The sequence below is a fragment of the Ambystoma mexicanum genome, chromosome 11, assembly GCF_040938575.1.
Source record: "Ambystoma mexicanum isolate Mex_15411 chromosome 11, UKY_AmexF1_1, whole genome shotgun sequence".
NCBI classification, from domain to species: domain Eukaryota; kingdom Metazoa; phylum Chordata; class Amphibia; order Caudata; family Ambystomatidae; genus Ambystoma; species Ambystoma mexicanum.
Genome location: NC_090934.1, coordinates 940,738,370 through 940,757,214, shown reverse-complemented (window position 1 = coordinate 940,757,214; position 18,845 = coordinate 940,738,370). Strand labels below are relative to the sequence as shown.

Sequence of the window (18,845 nt, the reverse complement as noted above, 5' to 3'; positions counted from 1 at the left end):
ATGTCCAGAATCACATTTCTCAAGTACAACCCATATTTTATTCACTCATCCTTAATAGGTAACCCACAGAGTAGATCATTTAAATGTAATGTGTAAGGTACCTCAGTTGGTTGTTAAACCTGCTGTAGAGATATGTGTGCAAGCTGAGGGTCACACGTTTGTATCTTGGATAAGCTTGCAAGAATGTCATCCATTTTAGGCTGATAAATTGAATACCATTGAGATAGCTTGTGTCCTCTTATCTGAGGGATGGGGGCAGCAAACTGAGCTGCTGGAGAGATTATTGCCTAGATGAGCTTTTCCAAATCCCCATGGATGAAAGGAGGAGCAGAAATCAGCATCACATACCTTAGATGGTGAATGGGTTGAGAGAAAAAGTGAACCAATGTGTGGCACGTTGCAAGCCACCAGTCTAAGCATCCCCCATGACCAACACCAGTGTGCTTCCTCCTCTACCAACACCCCACTCACAAACTGTGTACCAGGGGGAAGCATATTGACCACCATTGGTCGCCCTACACAGTCAAGGCTCATACCCCAGGCAGGCAAGCTCTATTGCTTTGTCACAATTAATTAAACGGTCACTCTCAACTCGGAGTTCCTCCCCCCCCCAAGCAAGGTGGCGCACACCTAAAGCGCTTATACAGATTCAACTTTAGTGAGGCCTCCAACATGTCTTGCACCACCTCAACAAATACCCTCTGTACCACCAATGAGCTATAAACCAGGCCGGTGTTTAGTAAGAATATATATTTATTTAATGTTTCGCAAAGAAGAATAGCAACCAAAACGTCAGCCACCAACGCTGTGGCACTACACAGTGGGCCTCATTGTGATACTGGCAGTAGCCGTGCGCCGGTATCATTTTCTTTCCGGCGCCTGCGAATGGGCAATTACTGGGTAATTACGGCCTTGCCAGACTCAGTAATTGCTGATTCGCGGGCGCCGGAAAATATTCTTCTCCATTCCCATTTGAGCCCCATAGGGCTCAATGGGAATGGAGAAGTCGGATGCACCGGCACCATTCGTGAATGGTGCTGGTGCATCGGACATGCTCTGCTGGCGGGTGCCGGTACGCCTGCCGGGTCAGACCTGGCAGGCGATAAGGCACACGCAAGTAGAACTCGTAGTTTGATGGTCCAGTAGTAACGGCGCCGGTAGCTTACCAGCGCCATTACTACCGGACGGGCAAACTTAGGATGAGGCCAAATGTCACAATTTAAAATTACTTGTGCCAATTGACTGACTTGTATTTCTAATGAATTTACAGATACTACAACACACAGGTAACATTTGGAGACTGTACAACAGACACACACAGAGGATTTCTTGCACATTAACAATTATCAAAGTTCTAACCACCCCCCTCCCCAGTGATTGCTTGGGTTATCACTCTTTTCTCCCAGCCACCCCCACCCACAGGAATCCATTCGATATGACCCCTCTGGTTTGAAGGCAAGGTACAGGGAGTGAGAATACAGAAGCAAAATCATTTTGGCTTTTTATTAAAAGGCACGGTTTGACAAATAGACACAATGGAAAAATAATCATTTCGGGTTTTATATTTGAAAGGCAAAGTCAGGAATGGAACTCAATGGGAAAATCGTTTTGGGCTTTTAATTTGCATGAAATGCAGGGCCTTGGGAAAATCGTTTTGGGATGCAAGTAAATGAATGGGAAATTACATTTTGCACACTTTACTTTCACTTGAATGGTAGCGTTTTAGGGTTACTTATTTTGGGATTGTGGAAACCCCCCTTCAGTACAGAAGACATGGGTTTCCGAAAGGTGGAGTCACCCAAGTACTTTATTTTCTATACAGGCTCTAACACACTGGGCATGAACTTTGTTAGTTTCGAACTCTAACTACACTCATCCTGTAATTTTCTATATGGGAATTAAATGATTTAATTCAATTCAATGCGCTAAGGATCTACACAGCTTCCCCCCTCCCCACAATTTAACGAAAAGGATTAAGGCAGGCTGTTCCCAACACAATTCAGTTTTAATGGCTAGGGTGATTTTCTATAGTGGAATTAATTTGAGTTAGATTTAATAAAATGTGCCATGGGTCTCCCCCAGTTCTACCGCCCTACCAGCTATTCGAGATGGAGATTAAGGCTGGCAGATTCCCCCACCCCAACACTTTTGTTGGCATTTGGATTAATCTACTTACATGGGAGGTCTTGATAATGGGGCATCCAGGGGAAACAGCAGGGCTCCTCTGAGGACAGCATAGATCTGGTCACAGGCTTCAGGCAAGGATAGTCCCCAGCACCCAGACTTCCTCTGGCTCCTCAAATGGCAGGCCCAGCTAGTTTCTAGATTTCCCAGTCTCTGTCTCCCATGCAATGTTTAAGGCCTTGGTAGCTCTTCCTGTCTATCTGCTAGTTCTTTGCAAGAGTCCAGCAGCAGACTACCTACAGCAATAGAGTGGGAAAGTCAAGGGAAAATCAAAAGTCCAAAGAAAGGTCCCAAGAGTCGAAAAGTCAAAGAAAGATCATCAAGTCCCTCTCGGGTTGAAAACTGATCTCTTATAGGGGTGGTGACACTACATTATGATCATAATTCCCACGCTACCTACTGGCCAGCTCTCTCCCTCTCCCTACCTCAATACACCCACTACCTGCTAAAAGGTCAAGGAGTTAGGGGGTGTGAATGATGGAGGCTGAGGGAGGAGAAAGATTCATCATCCCAAAATGACAAGTGGTTCTAACTTCTTCAGTGTCCTTAAAATCTAAAAACATGGCAGCTACCCTTATTTTTCAGAAAATTGTCAGCACATATATATTTTTGAGTTCTATATTTCATGGCAAGTCGCGGAAAATACTAATTGTATCTCGGCACGCACTTCCTGGGACAAGCTACCGTTTTTATCGATTTACTCCTGAGCCGAAGTAGTCACAAATCTGCCCCTTCCTGATTCAAACAGTACTTCCATAACCTATCATCACAACTTTCTATACCCTCGGAATTATGAGAAGGCGGAATCATCATTTTTCTCATAACCCAAGTTGTATCCATAACACAAAATTTGTTTTACATGGCCCCGACGGGCTTCTGATCCCCTTTAACATGAACCCGGGATGAGCTCAGTGGAACACATGATGCATTTATATTCAAGAAAATATATTCAATGTTTGTCAATGGCAATACACCACAAGTGTCCCTGAGTTTCACACCAGCCGCCACCATATTTTAAGTTTCATTTCTCTTCTATGACCTGCTCAGGACATTTGGCTGGCCCATGTGAGCATGCCCTCCTCTTTTGGGCTTTAAAGGTTTTTGTTTGAAGCTAATGCACATTTAATGGGGAGACCTGACCTTAAAGGTCATTTCTGCTGGCTGTGTTACCTGCAAATACCACAATTCTGATCTAATCCTCTGTATATCTTAGCATTTAAACTGAAAAACACACCTTCTTTTCCTAGTGGTCCACAGCCAAAGGTCTTGAGGTCAAGGTTTCAGAGGCACATACCTTTCAGTTCAATAGGGGAAACACCAGCTTCACCCATACTTCAAAGAAATACAGCTTTACATCGACAAGATGTGCTTACATGTAACATTTTAGCATTATATCTAGGCCTGATGTTCATAAATACAATCTTTCTTTTCTGCTATATTAGAGCAGAGGTAGATTCATTATTAATCTTATGCACACAGATAGGCCACAGTTCACATAGGAAACCAGTGTTCACTTTTACAAAAACGAAATAGGCCTTTCACTTTAGATGCTGTGATTTTATATGATGAAAATTAAGTCTCTTTATTCCTGATAATGCAATCTGTCACTTGACTTTATTTCTTAAATGTCAGGCATCATTCCTCCTTTTTATCTTCCAAATGCGCCGCATTTCAAATTTACCTTTTCTTTCCACTTGCACTACTGCCGTTTTAAATCTTTAAAAGGTGCCTTTTCCCAATTTACACAAATTCAACATCTGCAGCACCACATATTATGTCCAATTCATTGGACATATCCATCAGTTGCAAGCTCCCAGGTAGATTCCCCTTCACTTGCACACGTGTCCATTTTAGTGGAGTTGACTAGGCCCATTTCTTTCCGTTTCACTAAGCCTTATGTCAGAAATCACTGTTTTGTACTCGCTTTTATGTTTCAATGGAACTCCACATTAGCCAGGTTACCCTCTCACAATATGGGCCTAGCATGGCCTCTCCATCCCTGTCACTCTGGGGCTGTCTTTTCACTCCACAAATTATGATACATGGAGCAAGCCCTCTAGCTCCTTAAACCATATTTGGGTGAAGCTTTTTGTGTAGTGCACATTTAACAGATTCACTTCTTGGTGACCCCAGTTTTGGATGCCAAAGACAATAAGACCCATTCGGTAAAGGGATTTGCCCAGGACTGAATAGATTGGTCAGGAGGGGAAACCTGGCTGTAAGCTCAGAATTTCTGGTTGTACAGTTGGCAAATGTATAGGTTTCAGATTACACATTCCCCCACTGCAGCATTACGTTTGCACCAACATAAATGTATGTCTGCATATCATTCTGGCATGTGTTAAATTAGTACCCTGTCCGTAGGTGAATACTTTTCGATTTACCGAGTTGGGTGGAGGGGGGTCAATCCTAAAGTACAACCAGACATGGCCTGTGTTTCAATTGTATTCCTTTGTAAACTTGTCATGAAATGCCCTCTGGTTCCCCATACTGTCAGTTTCAGACATCCCCATACCCTGAGCTGAAACTAAGGATTAGCCTGCTGAAAACATTTCACATGTCCGCACATTCTTTAAAAAATATACAGATAAGATCTCTTATGTTGTCCTGGTTTAGGGCTAATAGGTTTTGCAAATACAGGCATTTTAGCTCTCCTGACTCGGTATTATTTGCTTAATTTTTCCACTATAAATGCAGGACAACAGATTCTAGAATGCAATGTGATGGGTGTTTTAAAACCAAAACTGTCTAAGAATTCCCCTCTTAACATGAGCCAACTCGAGATGTCTTTAATCTTGCACCTGTATCACCTGCTCTTAGTCATTGTTTGATAGTCATGCTTCTTATTGCTATGCATGTTGTGAATATAAATTGCATTTCCATAAAAACATCTAAACCTACAGTAAATTATGGAAAACAACTGTTAGTTTTTAGTTTAGTTTAAGAAAAGAGTTTTACTTTGAAACATATGGAATGTTTTTATAATACATTGTTGCCACGAAAAACAATGAAGCATGTTGGGCTTTTTTTTGGAAAAACAAAAAAGCACAGGATCTTGGCAAAATACTTGTAAGCACCCTGCATGCTACTTCAAGTGGGCATTTCACTTTTAGGAATAGCTGTAATAGATAAAACACTGGCCAAAGACGCACATAATCAGGACTAAAAGGCACTGCTGCACAACGACCCCGCCCCCCAGCGCAATGGTTCTGTTTTCTTCATGTTTTGTCTGCATCACTCCCATATGGACATACATGTAGGCTGTGAATCTGACAAGTTTAATCTGCTCCTCTTTAATTATCGGAGTCATGTGCAACTCGCTCAAAGCTTGATGTAATAGGCCACCGTCCTGCAACGTATCCATGCCAATTGCATGGTATCCTGAACCTCTGGCAGATCAGAAACTGAGTGGGGTGGGTGAAGTTAGTGTGGAGAGAGGGGAAAATACAAGATAGCTGTGCTGTTGGGTGGTTGCATGCAGACCGGAAGTACCATGAGCTGTCTGTGAGTATCAGTTTCTAGGTGTTCTGTGTCAAGAGCATAGAGGCATTTGTGTCCATTATGTGCTAGGATAAATTGGCTCAGGCTGTGGCTTGTAGGTTGGCTGTAGAGGTGTAGTGTTCTCCTGTTTAATGACTGTAGGCAGGGCTGTTCAATTGCCATGTGTGAGTGGTTTAGCTGGGATGCGTATCTTGTGTTGCAATCTTGAATTTGCTGTATGCCAGGCGGGACCCGTGAAGAGGTGCATCAACAAGCTGAGGAGTCCAGTGCTTGTGTTCATTCGTTGGCTGTCGGGAAGTTAAACTGTTTTCACAAAAAAATCATATTTGCTGGGTTAATGATTTGATTTTCTTTATTGTGTATCATTCCCTGCTCACAATGGGCCATCACTGTTTGTCTTCTCTTTCCAGTGTGAATCTCAGCTGGGATCAGACCAAACCATTTCATGAATGTCCTTCTGTATGCTCCAGGTACATCTAGCTCAGCGAGAACAGCAGCCATGAGGCTGCCGCCACAGCTGCATGCACCAATCAACCACCAGGATTAGGATAATGCTTGCAGGTAAGAAAGCCAGTCCCTCCCATGAGAATGTCTTTTTGTCCGAATTATAGAAGTAGTGGCATAAGCACTGGCTTATGACAGGATTGAAAGTCTTGCATGGAACCTGTTTATAATGTAGATCAGGGGCCTCCAACCTTTTCTGTAATAGGAGCTACTGCTGATCGGCGAAATGTAGACACTTGGTCTGGTTGTCCCAGCTTTGTGAAATGAGACGCTACTGGCCATGGGGAAACCACTGCCTTTAAGCCCACTTAGCTAGTGATCCACTCAAAATTGCTACGCACCGAAAGGAACGCCATATCCACCACTACCTGCCTGGATATAGGGTTGAATGCGACTCTACCATAGTAGGGCACTCTGTATGAGAAGCACTCAATTCTTCCATCTTCCCTCTAACCCTGTGTAATCCTCAGAAGCAAGGTATATGATTCATGAGACGTTTCACCACTTACCGTGCTCCCAACATACAGGGAAGCAAGTTATAGAAAATATCTGTGGAACGTTTCATCACGCCGTGACAGGCCATCTGCCTTCCAAACCTGGTGCCTTGCACTATCACTGTTTGGAAACCCAGGACAGTGAATATCATTGCATGGACCTCCTCCTTATTCGCTTACATGGTTTGACTGTATTAATCGCCTTGCAGAGCATGTATAAATCCAGCTGTATTAATATGTCATATGCACTCGAGATAGTATCCTCACCTCCTGACTAGGAGAATATCCCCTGATGGAGAACATGACTACCAAAGAAACTGCTTTATCTTTTAGGCCTAAACTAGTTGGGTGATCTAAGAGTACTGATAAAACCCAGCAGATCTTCACCATTGATATAATGTAGAGGTTATGAACAGTCCAAAAATCTGCATATGATGCCAAAAAAGAATGTATGAATACTCGTATGAAATAAAGGGCCTAGCAGTGCAATTACCTATATGGAAAAGAGAATACGGATGTTTGAAGGAGTGAGTGGCAAAAGAAGGTATTGAGTGTTCTTCCGATTGACACATACTGTCACTACTGAACCGTGACAAGAAAACCTGGGCCTTGTCATGCATCTATGAATCGATGTCCATTTCTATCTACACTGCTCATATTGGGTCATATGTATTGTTGCTAACCAAAACTGTAACAACACTTACTTTTTCACGCAAAAATGTAGTGTATGTGAACAGGATGGATTCCTTTAAACATTGCTATTGTTGAAATGCCTTTCCCTCGGCAACGAACATTTTGGCGTAGATGAATTATATCTTGTCCTGCCCTAGTAAGTAAAGCAAAGTCTCCTGCTGATCATTTACCAGTGTAGGGATTGTGGATGGCTTTTTTAATTATCCACTGGCACAACAAGGAATCTGATATTTTTTTTAAACATTTTTTAATTTGGTTATGGCCAAACCCTGGCCTTTCACATAACGTTTAATACATATGGACAATAAAAATAATGATTTGATAAAACGTTAAGAACATTATACAAAAATAATACAAATGTGGATAAAGATTAATAGAATACATACACATGTCTTAAAACCAGTCAATATTGGGCCTCATTACGAGTCCGGCGGTAAAACCGCCTGGTTACCGCCGGACTCGTATTACCATTCCGCCTCCATGATTCCCGGAATTACCGGGGCATTACAACCCCGGTTTCCCGGGAATCACGGAGGCGGAATGGTGTTAATCCCCATTCCCATTGAGTCCTGAATGGGGACCATGGAAACACCGGCAGCATCTCGTATTGCTGCCGGTGTTTCCTCGTCCGCCTGCAGGCGGGCGGTGTTAAAACCGCCAGGTCAGACCTGGCGGAAACATCACCTCCCGCCTGCAGGAGTTGTGATCGCCCGCCATGGAAACAACGTTGGCAGCGGGTTTACCGCCACCGTTGTTTCCATACCGGTCGATTTGTAATGAGGCCCAAATGTCTTTTAAACTTTTTCCCTATCAACATTTGAGTGGTTTCTAAAAATATCAGCTTGAATTTTTCCAAAATGTTCAAATAAAAGCTATCATATATACAACATTTCATTTGATAATGCCCTTTTTTGGTCCCACAAGTATCTATTTCATCACAATGCTAAAGTGCCATTCCTAGTTCACGCAGCATCTTCACCGTTTCATTTGTTAAACATATTTATTTTCCCATATTTATTCAGTTACATACATCGTCAATACAAGCATCATTTCTATGCTGGACGAAACGCCCTGAGTATTTTGTTCCCACTTCCTTCAAATTCTGGCATTCTATAACAATGTGCTTAAGGGTTTGGATGACATTTGAATATTTACAAAGCAAATAGTATCTTAAGTTCAAATCCTGACCTTAGAGCGAGCATGTAGAATTTCTCCCATGGGCAAAAGATTCAACCGAAAGCGTAGAAATTGACTTCTAACAATTGAGCATGGAAATTGGTCAGAATATTTAGGAAGCTTACTCACTGGTTTATTCAAGTATGAGAAGGTTGAATGAATTGTATAGGTTCGTACTTTTCTTATCGTTTCTATCCATTCCATGGTCTTAATGTTTTTTTCAACCCAGTTTGGATTTTCAAACAAATCTTTTTGTGTCCACAAATATATAATATGTTACTGGTTTTGGAATCCAACATGCTTAACAGGTTGGAAGATTTGTTATTCAGTGCCAGTTGGAGGCACTTGTATAATGAATTTGCAATAGGCGAGTATAATTTGCTCATTTGGGAGCAATTTGACCAATGGAACCGGAATTCAAGCGATAAAAAGTCCCAACTCATATCTTAGTGCTGCCATGGGGAGTGATGGTGGTAGGATCAAGACCTTCTTCCAAATCCTGCACTCAAATCTCTCCCACAGCAAACCAAGTGATAGACCGTCAATCTCCATCCAGTATATTATTTGGGTGATTACCTTTCCTATACAAAATCCTATCAACTGTTTAATGGAGAATGGAGAAAATGTACAGTAGGTTCTTTTCATTTGGTATATCAGCTGGTCAGTTTTCTATTCCATCCTCTAAATAATTATCTCCTTACTTGAATGGTCTATCCGATAAAAATGAAGATAAATGGCCTTGCTCATCACTTTGATCTTGACACCATCCAGAATCCGTTTAAATGTGTCTTTTTCCCCCGTTTTTACTGAACTGAATTATGCAGCACTTGTTGTAGTTAATTATCAATACATTTTTCTTAGCATACACAATCAATGACACTAACAAACTTTGCAGGCCAATTGGTTTAATATCTAAGAGGGCCACAGCATCTGCATAAGCGAGACAATTTATTGATAGACCACCAATTTGTGGGCTAACTAATGATACAACTGATATGTTTGATATAGATAGGCTGAGTCTTTGATCTTAAGTGTGAATAACTTTGCGATTGACCTTCGTTCAGGGTTGACTGATACAAATAATATCATATGATATAATAGGTTATTTATAACACTCTTAATACCCAGAGGTTTCTAAGCGTGGACCCGTGAATCAAACCTGTGGTGCTCCGTATCGTCTTGCTTTCAAGGCGAGCACGTTGCCCCTGAGCTATCCTACCGAGACTACTACTCAATAATACTTATTGCAAGCAGTGACTGGAAAAAATAGGATTTTGTTATTTTTTCTGTGATTTGTAAATAACCCAAAAAAGTTTTACATTTTTCCATTTTTAAATCAAACAAGCAATCATGTTGTTTTGTATCAGCATCCTAAATTTCATAATTACATTATTCAAAGATAAAAGGTAAAAGAAAAGTTGAGGCTTCCATAAAATTACATTCATACAAATGAATTACATAAAATTGCAATCTTTACAAAATGTGTTCCTTTCAGTAATAATTCACATCTAAAAATTGTGCGTATTTCATTTACTTATTTACAGATTTCATCAGATAGTAACCATTTTGTATTCTCTTAAAAACATCACTACGACTATCCGTAAGAGCAGCAGTTCTTCCGTTAAATAGTCGTTCCCCGAATTTGTCAGTGGTTAACCAATTTTCCTCATAGACAAATATTATGTATATTTCCTGTCTTAGTGTTTGTAAGGCTGGGCATTTTATCATATTGTGATAAAGGGACTTGATTACTTGTTTTATAGCACACGATCTACTGGTGTTATCTTCCTAATATAATCTGTTTCCCTAGTCGAGAAAATATTTAATCTAAAAGTTAGAAAGATGTTCCTATAGAACCCATCGGGAAATCTCTCCAAGTAATTTGGTAGAAGACAATATTTTTTGTTTTCTCATGCTATATGCATATGTAAAATATATTGACCCCTTATGGTGCTATATTCTTATGTAAAATATATTGACCCCTTATGTCACAGATGTTACACCAGTCCCAGTCATACAATTTAATCTTGGGTGCAACTGGATTTGCAATGATAATATTTGATCCAGGCGAATTGGCTGCCTGTACAAGAGATCCAAAAATATTTCAAATTGTGTTTTATAGTAATGTGTTTCTTTTACATAGGTCTTGCTTTTTTATCATTGTACTTTCAAAGGATTGTAAGCAGCAGTTTTACTTACCTGTGTGACAGTTGTTGTTTTCAATGTCTAATTGGCATGCTTCTTGATCTAGGGCCTGGGGGCCACAGTACTCCCACCTTTCTTTATCCCTGGTTCTTCCCTTGTTTCCCTGCATACCCCCTATGCTACCCTTGTGCTCCCTTCTCCCCTCTGGCTGAGCCTAGCCATGGTTAACTTTGAGAGAGTATTCACTGAAGTGCATTTTTGGCAATGCCAAGATGCTATTTAAGGTAGCTGGGTGGCTACTTACTCATTGGCAGCCTACAAGCAGCCAATAGCTCCCAAGCTACTTATTAGACATATAAATTTGTTTTGAAAAGGCGTGGCTCCCAGACTGGCACTCCAAGCACCTTTTGAAAGCAGTTATGGCCAGTGACCGTAGATGGTTTGAGGACTAGGATTGGGATTACATCACTAAGTGTATGCCCTTATTCTTTGTTAAATGTTTGCTCTCAGCCCACTTCCTTTCAGTTGGAGGTATCCAATACACTCTGTGTCCAGGAGTTAAAATTGATGCAGGAAGCCTAGCAGAATGGAAGTTCGAAAATAACTCTTGAGAACCAAGGTTACCTTAATATTTAGTATTTTAGCGTAGATCTCTTCCGGGCTTCATCCAGGGATGTCATTTGAGGGTAGCCAGGGGTTGCAGCTGCTACCCCTGTGGTGTCCCTTGCTACTCCTGTGGTCTCCCTTGCTACCCCTGTATTAAAAATGGAAGCTCCTAGGCACTGAAGTAGCGGGGGCCGAGCCACACCAGTTCTGGGGGGGGGGGCTCCGATCCAGTCCGCACCAATTAGGGTGAAGGCTGGGCCAGGGCTTGCAGCGTGAAATGGAAGCACTCAGTAGGGTGAGCTGACCATGACATGTGGCACGTGGCCTGGAGTGACAGGACGAAACTGGAAAAACAGGTAAGGAGGTTTCTTTTATGTGATGTGTATTTTGCTTGTGTGAAGGGCGTGTCAGATGTATTTATGTGCTATGGGTCAGCGAGTGGTGGGTGAATGAAAAGAAATGTGATAGTGTGAAGAGAGCCAGTGTTGACTGAATCTATCTCGCTTAGGAAACCAAGAATGGGGAACACATTCCTTCCAAGCTCAGGGACACATTTACATTGCACCTAGGACCTATGAGTGCACATATAAGAACTACAAATCTATCAATATTGCACCAAGTCTCAAAGAAATAACAGGGACGTCATTTCACCAAAATGCCAAGGGTAGCGGAAATGACATCACATGACCCTTAACCGCTGATGACATCACAGCAAGTGATGTCATTTGACCCCACCCCGAAGTCACATCACGGGAAGCGATGGAACACAACCTTTCACCCCTTGACAAAACAGGAAATGGCATCACGTAGCATTGTTCCTAAGTACACTACGAAAAATATGGTTACGATATCACTGTAATGTGAAATACATTTCATACAAGAACAAGTCACCATATGTATCATTAATATCAGTGTGTATAGGCCCATATTACGAAATTACTGTGAATGCAAGCAGACGTCCAAGGCCAAATGATAATGATGGGTTATTATATAGCACTTACGCTTAAGCGCTTTATATAGATCAAATATACATACAATATCATACAATATTTGGTACTCATTTATCAACCATTTATCAACCACAGATGGATGAAAGGCTGAGTTGGCTTTGCTGGGATTCGAAACTTCAACCTGCAGATCACACACACATTACAGCAGTGAACGCTCAACCCTCTGAGCTATCGTACCGGCTATAGCTATCTTATCGTCTATAGTAAAATGAGCAATTACATGTCTGCATGTTCTTAGTCAGAATGCAAATTATACTCTCTAGTGGATACCATTAAACTGGTAACTAAGATTTAACAGAAGGCCAGTTCATCTGCAGATCTGGTGCAAAGTTGGTCACATGTCAAGCCTGCATGGGTCTAATTTTCAGGGTTCAGAGGTTAGCAAAATACATACCATTGGGAGGGTTCATAACTGTGTATTAAAGAATTTAGAGTAGCGCTGGGCAAGCAGCACACTCACACGGCATCCCGTACTCTGGGCACTCGTTACCTCATACATGCAAACAAACCTCCTGAACAGCATGCCAGGGAGATAGACACATTAAGTCAAAGCATTAATTGTGGCACAATGAAATCAAGGGTCACTTTATGTGCTATGGTCGAACATTTCTACACTGTACACAAGCTTTTAGGCACCAAGATTTTGTCAAGTGACCAAGCACTCCGATATGGAATGTCTTGGAATGATCGTAACAGAGACAACGGCAGAAAAAAACATGCTACAACTGAAACTACTTAGGCTGAAATGGATGCTTATTCTACTCTGAATAATTTTTGAAAGTTTTTTTCTGCTTTGTGAAATGGAGTTGTTTAAGAACAGACCAAACCTTGAATGAGTCTAACAATTATTGTATAGAATTCCAGAAAGACACATTATTTGTTATTCCTATTCTTTCTTACTTATGGTCACTGTTCAAAGTGTTACACTTGTGCAACCCCAAGCCTGAACAAGAAAACCAGCCACTCCAGAAACAGAGTGCTGGCCACAGCCCGGGAACTTCCATTTAAAAAAACAAACACATTTTTTTCACTTTTTTAAGGGGTGGCAAGGGAGACCTCAGGGGTCACAGTTGCGACTCCTGGTGACCCCCAAATGACGTCCCTGAGAAATAATATGATGTCCCAACTTCAAGCTCCACTACCGGCCTGAATCATCATCATCCCTTTGTTAACTATCCTTGATAAGCTTTGACTCCTAACTCAGGCACTTAATCCTATTACAAGCGCGTCATTGCAGGGGGCAGTACATTAGATATACATTGCTGCGAGGTGCACCACCCTCATACTCTGCTTCATGGCTTCTTCCGTGCTCACCGTGGCAGATATTCACACGAAAGCTACCACATGAAGCCACACTGTTCCAAGCGTTGAGTGTCCACATGGCCTGATATACCCAGCTAGCCCATTGGTTCACACAGAATTCACACTGCAGCATGCCTTCCCTGGCTCACCTCCCTACCTGGGCTCTGCATCTGAAACCGGACTTGGATTAACCCTTCATATGTTATGATGTTATTTAGGGTTTTATTCCATGCTGTGTTGATATTTGCATGAGCTCTTGGAGCTCTGGCAGTACTGAAAGAGAAGGGGCCTGCGCTTGGCAATTGTGGAAAGTAGGAAAATGCAAGATAGCTTTGCTGTTACGTTGATGCATGCATTTTGGTATTACCCACATACTGTTGGTCAGTTTCTAGGTGTTGTGTATCAAAAGCAATTGCGCTATTTTCGTCCAGAGGCTAAGTATTCTGTGCTCTTAGAGCGAGGATGCACGCACTCATCAGGATTGTGATATTGGTTGCAGAGTTGTAGCTTTCTGATGTTAGATGTCTTTCTGGAACTTAGACTTTGAGCGTTTTACTGGAGACCTCGGAATGACTTACAAAGCTCCCATTACTTTACAGTAGGCCTGGAAGACAGGACTTGGTAACTGTTGACTCGAGCAGACTTACTGCATCTCTCTCCTGGCCTGCTAGTTCATCCTTGGGTCTGTGATGTCCCCAAAGGGTCACAAAGTTCTTCTGAGACAGAGCGTTGCTGGGGCTCCCTAGCGTCCCCTGGTTCTCCCGGCCGATTAGGCCGCTATAAGCCAAGGCCTTCCTTCTAAAGCCTGAAGCTCTTGTGCATGGGAGAGAGCTTCAGACTGTAGAAAAGAGGCCTCGACTTCATTAGTTGTAGCACCAACCCATGCCAGACATCCCTTCAACTGAGAGACGCAGGGACCATCACCCCCGCTCCGTGGGTGAGAGGGTGATGATTGTTGTAACGGGATGCCTGCGAGTGTTGGTGCCACAATTAATGAACAAAAGACGAGGCCACTAATGCCAAGGTTGTTTTTCTAAAGCCTGAAGATCTCGTGCATAAAATAGAGCTTTTTTAGGCTTTAGAAAAAAGGCCTTGTCTTCTAGTGGCACCCCCTCCCCCCCGACCCCGTGGCTTCCTTAATTGTGGCGCAGACCCCCACCAAGCATCCCATTTAACCTGGAGATGCAAGGATCCTCACCCTCGCACCAGGGGTGAGAGGGTGATCACTACAAAGGGGTGCCTAGCGTGGGTTGGCACTTGCCCATGCTGCAAGTGCCCGTTTGGGCCGCCCCCCTCCTCAATTTGGCATGCCACTTAAAGCAGTGGATATTAGGGAAGCAGAATAGAAAATCTAAATGAAAGTGGATGCTAGCTGACACTTGCAGTCCGGTATCATGCTAGCTGACACTTGCAGTCCGGTTTCATGCTAGCTGACACTTGCAGTCCGGTTTCATGCTAGCTGGCACTTGCAGTCCGGTTTCAGTATCATGCTAGCTGGCACTTGCAGTCCGGTTTCATGCTAGCTGGCACTTGCAGTCCGGTTTCATGCAAGTGTCCGAACACATGCTGCTTTTGCTTCACCGGCCGGTGGTTCATACATCGTTTAAGCACGAACACGTGTTCGAGCACCGCGGCAGGACAGCAGGACTTCCTGCCTACCCCAGGGCAGACAAACACTCATCGGCTACTGTGAAAGCAAAGATCCAATTTAGCCCCTGGCTGGGTGAAAAGAAACGACTTTCTAAGCTCTCTGGGCTGTGAAGAGATGTGAGCTGACAGGGGAGTCAATGAACACAGGGCGACGCGAGGTCAGGCGCCACAAGCAGCGGTGCCATGAAGGTCAACCCCAGTGCAGCTCGCCGAGGCCTGCAGGGCACCGCCGTCTACTGGGCCTGTTGGTTTTTACGGAGCCTCTATTGTGTGCATTGAACGGGCAGGGGGGCTTGAGATGTGAAAGGGTCGGAAGTGGCCTATGGGACTAGCGAACAATGCACACTAAGCCATCCATTGCAGCCCAGACACGTTAGCCGCAATGACGCAGAAACAAAAATGACTAACTATAGATCAGAACAACACAGCGCCACTGAGAGAGATACAATCATATGTTTCCATAAGCGAACACTGTAGTTAACTCGCGTGTAATTCTGGCTCCATCCAATCCGAGGCCTCCAGGTAAACTGAAAAGGATCAGAACAGCTGCTCGCATGTGTGGAGACCAGGGCTGTTGTTTACAAGCTCCCGGAAGTACCGAGTGGGTGCGAGAGGGCTATCAGCCCGCCAGGGGCGCAAAGACACCTTTTAGCATTTTCTTAAACCTGCACGATGCTGCTTAATTCTGATTGGAGGATCGGGGAGGGGGGAGCGGCATCTGACAGTCATTGGTTTGTCAGTGACTGCTATATTAACAGTTACAGGAAGGTGTTCGGTATCCATGACCCGCCCACAAAGGCTGCCTTTCACCAGTGGCCATCCACGGAACGTGTGTGTCTGGCACCTTATTTGTGTTATCCCTTTATTGCCCGGTCCATTCGTTTTATGCAGAGATATTTGTCAGAATAGGCCTTGCTACTTATGTGTTGCTCATGTCCTATAGAGCAGCGCACCGTCGTTCGGCGAACATGCTGGCTTGAGAACATTTCAGATGGACACGCTTTGTGCTTCTTTCAACCTTGGGGCACAGTTTTCCATGTGCTCAGAGTTTGGAGAAACCGCAATATGTCTGGCCACTACAAGTGGAATGTTGTTAACACGCCGCAGTCCCAATCCAGCAGGTATTCTTTCTGTGAGCTCTGATTATATAAACTTCCGCTGTCCTTGACCCAGGAAAGCGGAGTCTAATGTGTGCGCCTGAGACTCCTCTCGCAGCGCGCCATTTGTGAAAGAAAGACATCTGTTGGCAGGCTAGGGCCCACGACTATCAAGACTCTGCTGTGATGTCATCTCATGTGCCAATGGAAACATCTGATGTGAAACCATATATGGCCATTCTAGAATGGCGCCTAAAAGCTGCTCGAAATGATGAACGACTCTGTGAGTTATTATTATTCGCAATGAGAGCAGATTTCTTACTTATGAATCACTTTTACATGCTGAACATACTTGTAATCCCGCTGGTGCACTTAAATGCACCCTTAAATCTTAAATACATCAAGGTGCCCCGGGCTCTTTGTGTTAAGTCACCCCGGTTTAGTTTTTCCTAGTGGCTAAAAAGCCTGTCAGCACTTCCCTTTACTCCCCGGGAAAAGGCGCTGTTTCCTGGAATGGTCAGGAGCAGCACAGTTCATTTGGGAGCTGAGATTCCATTGAGCTTCTGGAGGTGGATAGCATAAGGTCTGCTAGGGTGAAGGTTTGCCATCTCTGAGCCTCTAAAGGAAGAGGACTGTGTCAAGCTCAGTGTTGCAAGGCATACATTAGTTTTCAAAACTTGATTAACAGAGTCTGCTAATTCAAATTTTCTTGATTAGCAAAGAAACTTATTTTATTAGCAATTTTGTACTGATATTTCTAATGTCACCAGATGTTATTTGTACCCAAGACATAAAAGGAGCAACATTACAGCATGTTTGTGTACCACTGAAGTAAGACATTAATGAGTGTTTGTAGAATGTAAAGGTTGGCTGCATGAATGGATAAAATAAATAGATATGAGAAAATGCTCTGAAAACAGTTTCTTAGTGCAAGACTCTGTGTGACTGGGTGTGGTCGCTGTTGAACAGGGCAGTGCTCTATATAATATATGCTTGACCCATCATGTCTGTGTAAAGAGAAGTTTAGAAGTTTCGTAAATCAAAAAGTTCACAATGTTAAAGAAAAGTCATAGCCTGAGACCAAGTAGATAGTATGGAGGTGCGGCAGGAAGGGTAACTCAACTCAGGTGGAAAAGAGGACCCTTGCCTGTCATTGATATTAACTATTTTGAATATAGCATTGAATACCACTTTTGGGCAAGGGCAGGGCCTCTAAGGGTCCTCAAGCCACAGCCGGGTAGGCCCTAGCCCAGAATTCCAGGCCAGGTGCCCGTGAAAGCAGTATTTATCGCTGTTAGCACTCGTATCCACTTTTGGGGTGCTGATACTTTTTTTGTTAGTTCTTAAGGGAAAAAGGCTTTGAGCAATTCATGCTTCCCTTAAAAAGAAATTACACATGTCCACAATTGGAAATAACTATTTCCAGGGCATGTATGTGAGGCAAGAGGTGCACAGATGATTGGGCAGCAGAAGGGCGTTCGAGGTGTGGCACTCCATTGGAGACCTGTCCTAGGGCACCACCTGTGTGGACAGGGTGAAGTTTGGGCAGAGGCCCAGCATGAGATTCGACTTCCGTTCCCAGCATCTCCAAGCAGGTGATAATGCAATCATAATCTTAGAGCAAAGTGAGCTATGGTGCATGGTATTGCAGGAGATATGTAGATGTGCAGACTGGTTGGAACTATTGATCACTACTTTGCATAAACATCTAGTTAGCTCTGTATGTACATTATGTAAGAGGAAAGAAAGAGACTAAGCAGAGTGGATGGCGTAGCAGGCAAAGAGCTGGGCAAACTAGGTGGAATATTGTAGTTGGCAGCCATCTCACTTTCTGGTTATAAAGCAACAGGTGGATACGATAGAATGTCAAGGAATCTGGAATTGGCTAATGGCGTGAGCACCTGTTGCACAGATGAATGCAACCAGCAGGTAACAGAACTGGGTTTGCCTTCAAAGGCATTTGGCTATGTGATCATGTACACTTTAAAAAGTGCTCACTCGTCAATATGACACGCCTTCCCCCAACAAAATGAAATATAGTTGACATTCTGAGATTTCGATACACTAACCTAAATCTTACTGAACAACTCAATGCAGTGTTTTACAGTAGCAAACGTGTAACTATGCATTATGTATCAACTTACTTTTTTGAGAATAGAATGACTGTCTTTAAAAAAATAATGTTAACATTCTGGTCTTTGCCAGACAGGATATAGTCCGATTACTTCTGGTTTGCAATTATTTGAAAAAGAAATAACCTTTATTTATTTATTTTATTTATTTTTACATTCTTTACAGCACACATAAACCATAGGTATCCAGGCACTAGCTTCATTGTGTAAGGCTAGGTTATTTATAACACACTTGTTTTACTGTTGTTTTTTTTTTTCTTTTTTTACAAGCGCGGTCTGGGATTCGAACCTGTGTTTGCTCAGCGTGGTCTTGCTTCCAAGACCTGTGCGTGTCACAGAGCTATCCGCATG

General features: G+C 42.9%; 1 protein-coding gene across 5 annotated transcripts in view; it reads left to right on the top strand.

Moving 5' to 3' along the window:
• LOC138503953 (uncharacterized) overlaps positions 1 to 18,845 on the top strand; it is an 863,233-nt gene that overhangs the window by 223,549 nt on the left and 620,839 nt on the right. For 3 of the 5 annotated variants that reach the window (XM_069624081.1, XM_069624082.1, XM_069624083.1), the window contains one exon: positions 6,096 to 6,246. The exons of 1 other annotated variant lie outside the window; for it this stretch is intronic. The gene's annotated coding sequence lies outside the window, so the exon portion shown is untranslated. The remainder of the gene's footprint in view (positions 1 to 6,095; positions 6,247 to 18,845) is intronic. One more of the 5 variants, XM_069624084.1, reaches the window with a different exon arrangement.